General features: G+C 36.3%; 1 non-coding gene across 1 annotated transcript; it reads right to left on the minus strand.

The window, feature by feature from the left end:
* Positions 1 to 4,130: 4,130 nt before the first annotated feature.
* Positions 4,131 to 4,237, minus strand: LOC128294702 (small nucleolar RNA R71). Its single transcript, XR_008285009.1, has one exon. It is a non-coding gene; the product is annotated as a small nucleolar RNA R71 (small nucleolar RNA).
* Positions 4,238 to 10,615: the final 6,378 nt, after the last annotated feature.

The raw sequence follows: 10,615 nt of genomic DNA on the forward strand, positions 1-10,615 counted from the left end.
AAAGAGAGAAGTGTGTGTCATATTGTAATTTTATTATGTATTAATAAAAGTGTTTTCTTCTCTTGTGATTGTAAGTATCGATTAAGCTTTAAGTTTTTAAAGACGTCGTGCACTTGGGTTAGCTTTTATAGATGGTCGGCTCTGTCGCCTGAATGATATATAGTCAGCTCTATTGCCTGAATGATATATGTTCGGCTCTGTCACCTGAATGATATATCGTTAGCTCTGTCGCCTGAATGATATATGGTCAGCTTTGTCACCTGAATGATATATGGTCGGCCCTACTGCTTCAGTATTATAGTGCACTAAGAGGTTAAAAAATAAAAGGTTAACCGACTTTAAAGAGTTGGTGTAGCATTAATTGTAGGTCTTAGGTCCTCTGTAGTGGGTATGTTGGGCTCATCCAATTTCCAAAAAATGTTTTTGAAAGCATATATACAATGTTATATGAAGAAAAAAAAGGATATGTATATGTATATGATATACCTATTGACGAGGAATTGAGGCTGTGGAAGGAGCATATTAAGGTTTGGCCTACGCATGTGGTTTGCATTTGAGTGTTGCTGCTACTCTTGAGGAGAATTCTCCTCCTCACTATTGGCTGGTAACTCATCCATGGATGAAAAACAATAGTAGATTTTTTTCATTTTTCCAATCATTTGTAACGTTATTTGATAACGTTTTTGTTTAATAGTTATTTGGTAACATTTTTTTAATTTGTAACATTTAATTGGCTATATATGGAAATATTATTAGTTGAGTTGTCCAAAATCACATATATGGTTATGAATATGTCCAAACAAAAAAATACATATATCGTTAAGAAAATCTAGGTCATTAATTTTAGACACCTCGGTTAATACTAGTTCAAATTTTTATTGTTTTGTGAAATATTAATTTTAATTTTAATTAATGGGTCAAAATTAGTTTGCATATTACTATATATTATATATTAGTTTTTTGTGCGATATTAAATTTGTTATTATATTTAAAAATATTTAACTAATTTAGAATAAGGTATGTTAATGCTATTTTAATTTTATCCTCTTTTAATGTGTAAAAAACTATAATGTGAACATGATTATTTATTCCTTTTTTATCCTCTTTGCTATAGTTTGTGTATATATATTAGAAATATTTTAGGGCAAAAGCTTAATATTTTTCTTTTTTAAAAAAATAACAAGGTTTTTTTAACAATAAAATATTGGAGGAAGGGGATGAGAGATGACAGGGTTTAAACCCGCGTCATTTAGGTACAAATGAAATTACTAACCACTAACAAGTCTATGTTTTGTCTTTAGTCTCTAGGAACCAAGTTTAACTATAATCTTTTGTTAGTTAAAAATGATAAAGAATTCTAAATTGCTTAGAAAAGATAGAGTAAAAGGATTTTGTTCCTACGTTGCTGGAACACCAGTACGCCCCGTGATGCAGTGGAAAAGTTTTTTGATAATCACAGCCCATGGATTCATGTATGAGGAGACAATCACTCATCCAGTTGTTGTATCATGGGAGACAATCGTCTGATGTTTCTCTGGCACAAAAGGAATGGTCGAATCTGTCTTAAGGAGACTGTATTCCATAGGCCTCAACTCTGGATTGATTTCCAACCTATTTATAGTAAACATTTGTTTTAAATAATATTTTACTTATTATTCCTATTTTGATCTTGTGATTTATTTGATTTAAATTAATATACTTAAATATTTTTATTACTGTGTATTTGCTAACTATTGTGCAACAACTTGATTAGTCTTATCCAATGACCTTGTCATGAGTGTGTTACCCTCATAAGATATCCTTAATATCTTTGGGATAATATCCATTCTCCCAATACGATCTTATTTTGTCCCATGGTAATCATTACATCTTCCTCCATGAAAAGCCAATCACTATCAAATAGTAATCAAGTCATTCATCACAAAGTCGAATGACCTTGGCCATGTTTACCTTTCATCAACTATGTAAGCCGAAGAAAGGATATCAATTACTCATGTCTTGGGCTATGAATTCCACTATCATGAATAGCGCTACATACTACAGAATTTGAACACTCAATGCACCATCTTTCGATTGATTATCTATTCGAATTCAAGCTTTTACTTACATTAAAGTGTATGCGTCACACATACATAGTTTGTCATCCACTTAGGATTTAAGTATCTGATAAATAATAAAACTATCATATTTTAATCTCGTTCTTAATGCGTTTTTGGATTATTATTTATGCAAATTGGTGAATTTGATGCTCCTAATCCTTTGAATTCATGTTCCTATACTTAGGTTAGTATTTGGGAGCAAAAAGAGCAAAAAACAAGCAAAAATTAGACAAAAAGAGCAAATTTCAGGAGCCACATGGATAGGCCTTCCCACATGGGCTGGACACATGCCCATGTGAGCCACACGGCCTGGATACACGACCATGTGCTAGCCCATGTCAATTTCGCAACTTGCTTCCCAAACACTCAGAAAAATACAATTTTTATGCTTTTGAGCATTATGAAGGCTATAAATACCAAATAGAAGAAGAGATATAGAACCATCAAAGAATATTGAAAAAAACAACTCGAAGAACACCATAGAAGCCAACTCTGAAGCAGATTTCCATCAAAATCGAATACCTCCTTTTAATTTCTTTTGCATTTTTATGAGTTTCTTTGTTTCTTGTGGTTTTTCTGACTTTGGGATGTTTTTTATTCAGAATTATGAACTAATTCTCTAGATACCTAGGGAAGATGAAACCTATGATGAATCCTATTATTTAATTTTTGTTTTATGCGATAAATACTTGATTCTTATTCTCAAACATGTGGGCTGATTTCTTGTTTTAATATTTTCGAGATATTAATTCATGTTTAATATGCTTAATTTAGTGGAGAAAAAGTATCTGTTTAAGAGTAGATCTAGCATAATTGAGTGGAGTTGCATGCAATCCTAAAAATAGGACAACATAAATCTTCCAGATTAGAGTCAAATCTAATAAGGGAATCCATAGATCGAGTTAATGTGACAATAAGGGTTTTAATTAGAAAGAGATTTCAATTAATCAAACTAGAGTCAGTTGCTTTTACTCTCAAAAGAGATATTAGCATAATTTAGGGATTTCTACGGAAAAAGATACCAAGTGAGTAAATCTTTTAACTCAGATTCATAATAATAGATGAAGTTTAGGTGGATTCTTTCCTACATATTGTCTCTCTCATTGGTTATTATTTGATTATTTTGCTATTTCATTCTCTGTTGAATCCTTAGTTAAATTAGTTTAGTACTTTTAGTTTAAAACCCGTCACTCCAAATTGTCAGTTAAATAATAGAAAATCAGTAATTACTAATACTTTTAGTTCTCGTGGATATGATATCTCTACTCACCATAACTATACTATTTATCGATAGGTGTACTTGCCTTTGTCGTATTTTTAGTTAGTCACGTGAGACATATCAAGTTTTTGGCTTCGTTGTCGGGGATTAAAATATTAGGAACACTTTGTTTTTATTAATTTAGCCATTTTTACTTTTATGTTTTATTTAACTTTTACATTCTAATTTTTCTTTTGTTTGCTTTTGGCAGGCTCTTTTAGTTTATGAGTGGAAGAAACCCATCGGGACCATTACTTTTTGATAGCGAGATTGAAAGTACTGCTCGTAAAAATCATAGAGTCAATAAAATTTAGTAGACGAGCAAGAGGAAAACATTATTACTGAGGAGATGGGGTGATAATCAGAATATTGGGCTACCTCTTATAGCTGCTGCAGCTCTTGTTCCTCGTATTATGTACAATTATGCCAAACCCACTCTGACTGGTTCTGAATCGAGTATTGCGTGACCTACCATTGCTACAAATAATTTTGAATTGAAGCCAAACACAATTCAAATGGTACAACAGTATATCCAGTTCAATGGTTTGCAAGACAAAGATCCAAATACTCATTTGGCCAACTTTCTGGAAATTTGTGACACTTTCAAGATTAATGGTGCCATTGATGGCGCCATTCATTTACGGTTGTTCCCTTTCTTATTGAGGAACAAAGAAAAATAGTGGTTAAACTCTTTACCACGAGGTTCTATCACTACATGGGCTCAAATGACCGAGAAATTTCTAGTAAAGTAATTCCCATCGGCTAGGACAACCAAGTTGAGGAATGACATCTCTTCCTTTGTTCAGATCGATGTACAGACTTTATATGATGCATGGGAGAGATACAAAGATCTATTGAGGCGGTGCCCTCATCATGGGTTACCTTTATAGTTACAAGTTTAAACCTTCTATGAATCCCTTGACTAGGCAGTTAATTGATGTAATAGCTGGTGGAAATCTAAACAATAAAACACCTGAAGTAGCTTATAAGTTTATAAACGAGATGACGCTAAATAATTATCAATGCCAAGTCATGAGGATAAAACTGATGAAAGCAGCCAGAGTTTTTAATTTAGATGCAGTCACCATGTTATCAAACCAAGTAGAAGTCCTAAATAAGAAAATTGATGATTTATATCTTTCTATGCAGGTACAGAGAATGAACAAGTCAATTATATAGGTAACAATTCTAGACCTCAAAATAACCCTTATAGTAATAACTATAATGCAGGTTGGAGGAACCATCCTAATTTCTCTTAGGATGGTCAAGGAAATTGTAATGCCCTAAAAATTTGGTATTTATGTACATGTATTGATTTGATACAATTGAGTATCTACTTCAGTGGTTAAGTGTTCTGGATGTGTATGTGAGGTCTCAAGTTCAAGCTCTAGCTTGGGCAAATTTTTGTATTTTAATGAGTAAAGCCTGAACTTGGTCCATTAGGCTTATATTTTATTATTTGTAATTTCATTTCAGAATGGGCCTGCTGGTCTGGTGGTTAAGTGGAGTGTTAGTGTGAGGGAGGTCCTATGTTCGAGTCCTTGCGTGGGCATTATTTTTGCTCGTTCGTTCCGAAGAGTTTAAGTTGGACTAAAAATCTAAGTAGTTGGAAGTGGTGGGTTAGTGGAGTGATTTGGGGGAAAGAGATGGTTATCAGAATATTTTGGGTATTTTCTCCTTCCCAAAAGCCCCCTATTGAAATTCTTTCCCTTTTTGCTGCTGAATCTTCTTCTTTTCTTTTGCTATCGTTTTTTTCTGAAAAGTTCTTGCATCCCATTATTTCGATCCGTTGTTCGCATTTTTGGTAAGTACGGTTAGTGTATTATTATTATTGGAATGATGAATCTTAGTTTATTGAGTTTCAATTGGTGTTTAGGAGGCAATCAAAGGGCTAGAGATTCTTAATTGATGGTTTAAGTGTGCGGAATTTTCATTGGACGATCGGAGGTAACGTTGTTGTTAGTTTAGCATTTGGTTATCTTGTGTGTTTTCGTTTGAGTATGACCATAAGTGACTAAATTGGTGAGTGATTGGTCAAATTTAGGTTCTGATGGTGTTGAAGTTGCGTGGGCTGCGAAATCAAAACAATTGTGTACTCGAAACACAGAAAACGAGAAATAGAAAAAGTCAAAAAATGAATCTGTCGACGCCACACGGGTGTGTGGGCTAACATGGGCATGTGAAATTCTGGGGCAGGCCATGTGATCCACACTACCAAGGCCAATTTGGGCCGTGTGGGCCACATAGGCGTGTGGGCCCACACAGGCAGGCCACATGGGCATGTGAACCCATTTCTTTGAAATGATCTGTAAGGTTGCACGGGTCACCCAAGTTGACTTTGGACCTATTGTAGGGTCGGTAAGCGCTACTTAGACCCCTTATTGAGTGTTCTGACTGTCTGATTTCTGTATCGAGCATGAACTGAGATATCTGAACTGAATGTATGATCCGATAAATTGCATATTAGCATGCCATTTTTGTATGTTGCATTGTATCAGGGTTAGGATGATGTTATTGGGAGGAAGTATTCTGAAAGGCTCTTAAGCCTAATTTCTGGCAGCTTAAATGTAATTATCTGATTATGTGTCGTATTTTGGTACAGCATGGTGTGTAAGGATGGGTGGGTCGATTTTATCCTCACATGGTGTGTAGGGTTAGATGGAGATGGTGTGTAGAGGTTAATAGGTAGGATTCTGATATTCTGTCTGCATACTATATCTAACATGGGCTAAGCCCCTAAGTTGTATCCGATTCTGTATTTGATGGACTAAGGCCCTAACTGATTCTATAAAGAGCTTCGGCCCCAGGCTGTTTATTTATGGCACCTGATGTGTATTCTGTATGTGTGATTTTTGTGGGGATTACACACTGAGTTTGCAGAAACTCACCCTTTTTCTGTTTAATCTGTGTAGGTAATCCCCAGACTTGACGGATTGGTGCAGCGGAGGGCTCAACGGTGACCACCACTATTGAACTGCTTATTTACAATTTTTGCAGTTATATCTCTTAATTCTTGTTGGTATTTTATGTATGATGGACTTTGGGACTGTTTGGTTTTAACTGTTGATTATGGATTTATAAGCTGTAACGCAACAAAGTATGATTTTCCTAAATTAAATTAAGATTTTTTTATAAATGAAATGATTTTTTTAAAATTATTTGGGTTTCAAAAGCTTCCGCACAAAAGAAATGTTTTAAATCAAATCAATTAGAACACGATTTCTTGAACTACGTAGAAGTTGACAATTGGAACGGTTTGAAGGTGAATGCGTTTTTCAAAGACACTCTTATGTGACATAGCCAAATTCGACCATAACGTCCAAGCTGGGTTTGGGGTGTTACATTTAGTGGTGTCAGAGCCAGGTTGCAAAACTCGGCTGTGGATTTGGTTTTTTTTAAAAGAAATGATTTGTAGATACTTTGAAATATTTTTAGAATAGGTATGTGGTACACTGAGTCTGTAGCGCCGATCTTGTAAGTTCTTGAAACTCTATTTAGAATTGTTTGAAAGTATGATTAGAGTATACTGAAACTACTTTAGGTAGTATATTACATTGAAAACACTCTAGGTAGTGTAAACTGAAAACTGTAGTGAGACTACTACTGCGATAACCAACTCTGAACATTTTGATATTGTACTGCATAAAATATCTGTTAATAAAATATCAGAACTGTTAACTAATGCATAAAACTATTAATACAGATAAATTATAAAATTTATGATGAGCGTATGTGGTACTCGTGGACGGGGTATTAGAGGCCGTGGTAGAGGTCGTAGAGGAGCTCAAGCAGGGTCCTCATCATCTGGGAATCTGCCTAACTTAGATAATAGTAAGACACTAGTATCACCTGTAACAGAGACTAGGTCATGAGATCGTGCGGTTGGGGACGACGCACTATCCCAAGCCATGCTACAGATTTTAGAGAGGGTCGCTGGGCCTAACACTAGATCTGAGGGCCGAGGGTCGATTACAGAATGACTCCGGTCCAATAGGGCTGAGTAATTCAGGGGTGTCACTAGAGTCGCCCCGAACGTGGCTGAGTATTGGATGGAGGCCATGGAAAGAATTATGGATGACTTGGACTGTACTGCTGAGAAAAGCTTAAAAGGGGCTATTTCACTACTTCGCGATGAGGCATATCAATGGTGGTTGACCGTTAAGGAGGGCATTCAGCCCGAATGACTGACCTGGGATGTTTTTGAGATGGCCTCCCAGGGTAAATATGTGGAGGCTAGTTATATCGACGCTAGGAGGCGGGAGTTCCTTAATCTCACTCAAGGAGATCGTTCAGTGGCCGAGTATGAGGCTGAATTCTTGAGGTTAAGCTGTTATGTGCAAGGCATAGTGGTGACCGAGTATGAGCACTGTGTCAGGTTTGAGGATAGTCTCAAGGATAGTTTGCGAGTTCTGATAGCTCCGCAGAGGGAGCATGATTTTTCTGCTTTGGTTGAGAAGGTGAAGATCGCCGAGGAAGTAAAGCACACTGAGCGCTAAAATCAGGACAGGGGAAAGACTAAGAGGGATTTGGAGCCCTAGAATTCTAGGATGAGGCTTAAGAAAAAGGCCAGATCTGATGGGCCAGTGAGAGTTGGGCCTCCTGCTACAGCTACTAGGGTGGCGCTTTGTGGATACTGTGGTAGACGCCATCCGGGCGAGTGTTGGAGGACTACTGGGGCATGTCTGAGATATGGGTCCACTGAGCATCGTGTTAGAGATTATCCATTAAGAACTGATCAGATGCAAGCTCCGATTACAGGGACTGCACAACCGTCGAAGGTAGTTCAGCCACTTAGGGGCCGGGGTCAGGCTAGGGATGGTAACGGCATGGGCCAAGGATAGAGAGCACCGGGCAGAGGTGCTGGACCGACTAAGGTGAGGCAGCTTGCTTTGGTCTATGCTGCTTGTCATCGTGAGGATAGAGATGCTCCGGACGTCATTATGGGTACATTTTTAAATTATAATGTACCTTATTTTGCACTGATAGACATAGGCTCTACACACTCATATGTAGCTGGTATTGTTTCTGAAACCTTGGGGATTCCACTCGAGAGTACTAATAGTGAGGTAACTGTGTTAAGTCCTTTGGAGCAATCTATCCAGGTTAGTAGATTGTATAGAGATGTTCCGCTAGAGGTCCAAGGGACAGTATTTCTGGCTAATCTAATAGAGCTTCCGTTTAGGGAGTTCAATCTGATTTTGCGAATGGACTGGCTGGTTAAACACCGAGTAAGTCTCGATTGTGCGACGAAAAGGGTTGCCTTGAGGACCAAAGAGGACAGTGAGGTGGTGGTGATTGGAGAATGACGAGACTATTTAACTAATGTGATCTCAGCTTTGGTAGCGAAAAAGTTGGTTCAAAAAGGATGTGAGGCATTATTGGCCTACATCAGTGTTTCTGATTCTAGGGACTCTTCGGTTAACGACATCAAAACCGTGAGGGACTTTCCAAATGTATTTCCTGAGGAACTACCAGGGTTGCCCTCGAGTTGTGAGGTAGAGTTTAGGATTGAGCTAATTCTGGGTTCAGCTCCGACATCAATCACCCCTTACCGAATGGCACCGAAAGAGCTTACAGAGTTTAAGGCTCAGATTTAAGAACTATTAGACCGTGGGTTCATTTGTCCCAGTGCGTCTCTATGGGGAGCACTTGTTCTATTTGTAAAGAAAAAAGATAGGTCAATGAGGATATGCATCGATTATCGACAGTTGAACAAGCTAACGATCAAGAATAAATACCCATTTTTGAGAATAGATGATTTATTCTATCAGTTCAGAGGGGCTTCTATGTTTTTTAAGATCGATCTACGACCAAGATATCATCAGTTGAGCGTAGAGCAGGCTGACATGCATAAGACGACATTTAGGACGCGGTATGGACATTACGAGTTTGGTTTGACTAATGCACTAGCGGCATTTATGGACTTGATGAACCGAGTGTTCCAACCTTATTTGTACTAATTCATGGTGGTGTTCATCGACGACATCTTGGTATATTCTAAGATAGAGGATGAGCAAGATGAGTATCTCAGAGTTGTTCTACATATTCTTCGTGAGAAATAGTTGTATGTGAAGTTTAGCAAGTATGAGTTCTGACTTTGGGAAGTACCATTTCTTGTGACACCCCTAATTTGACCCTAGTCGGAAAGTGGTTTCGGGACCACAAAATCGAGTCACAAAAATAATTAATTGTTATATTCTATGCTTATTATTTGTGAATAAGTATGTGTAAAAATTTCATGTTTTAATTTTGTCATTTGGATGTGAAATTAGCTAAAAAGGACATATGTGAGAAACTTTAAAAATATGATAGGCAAATGTCCAAGTGAGTAAAATGTTAAATTACTAAAGTTGAGGACTTGCATGTCAAATGGCCCACTTTTAACATTAGTGGATGGTAATGATGTTATTGTTTTGGCATTATGTGTATATTATATTTAGTAAATAATATTTAATAGTTTATAATTTAAAAACATGAATTAATAAAAGAAAATAGGTGAGAAAAACAAAGTTCTCATCCATTCTTCTTTCATCTTTGCCGAAATTGAAAGAAGAAGTAAAACAAAGGGGCTCTTGGGTATTCGGTCTTGGCATTCTAATTTGGAGGTATGATGACTTTATTTCTTGATAATTTATGTGAAATTGAGTTAATTGCTAAGCTCCTTTCATGGCCCATGACTTAATTTTTGTTATTGATTTGAAATGATGCAATTGGCTATGGGTTGTATGAGTATCTTTGAAGGTGTTATATGTTTTGGAAATAGTTTGTTAATGATGTCAATTATAGTGATAATTCGGTCATGATTTAGCTTATATTGAAAATATGTAATTATAAGCATAATAATGAACATGCTGAAATGGTTGTATTTTAGTTAATATTTGTGTTCAAAATGGTTCAATTTGTTTTAGTCACATGTGCATATATTTATATATTAGCGAATATGTGCTAAAATGAGAAATGAAATGAAGGATTAAGTTTGAATATTTATTTGAATGGTCTCAAGTATGGAAGCAAGCCTATGGCAAAATCTAGTTAATGGAAAAAGATGACATTCGGCCAAGGAAGTTTTGTGATAGTATATTTTTATTATTTTTGACTAAGGATGCTTTGTATGTTATGCATGATGTGTTTAATGTCTTGATGAACAAGTAGTCATTAAATGAGGCTAAGCTTGTGAAATTATGAGTTTGGATGAATATATATATATATATATATATGCATTTGGCAATGTGTAAAATATTGATTGTTTTAAATGGTT

Source organism: Gossypium arboreum, chromosome 6 (genome assembly GCF_025698485.1).
Source record: "Gossypium arboreum isolate Shixiya-1 chromosome 6, ASM2569848v2, whole genome shotgun sequence".
Taxonomy (NCBI): Eukaryota; Viridiplantae; Streptophyta; class Magnoliopsida; order Malvales; family Malvaceae; genus Gossypium; species Gossypium arboreum.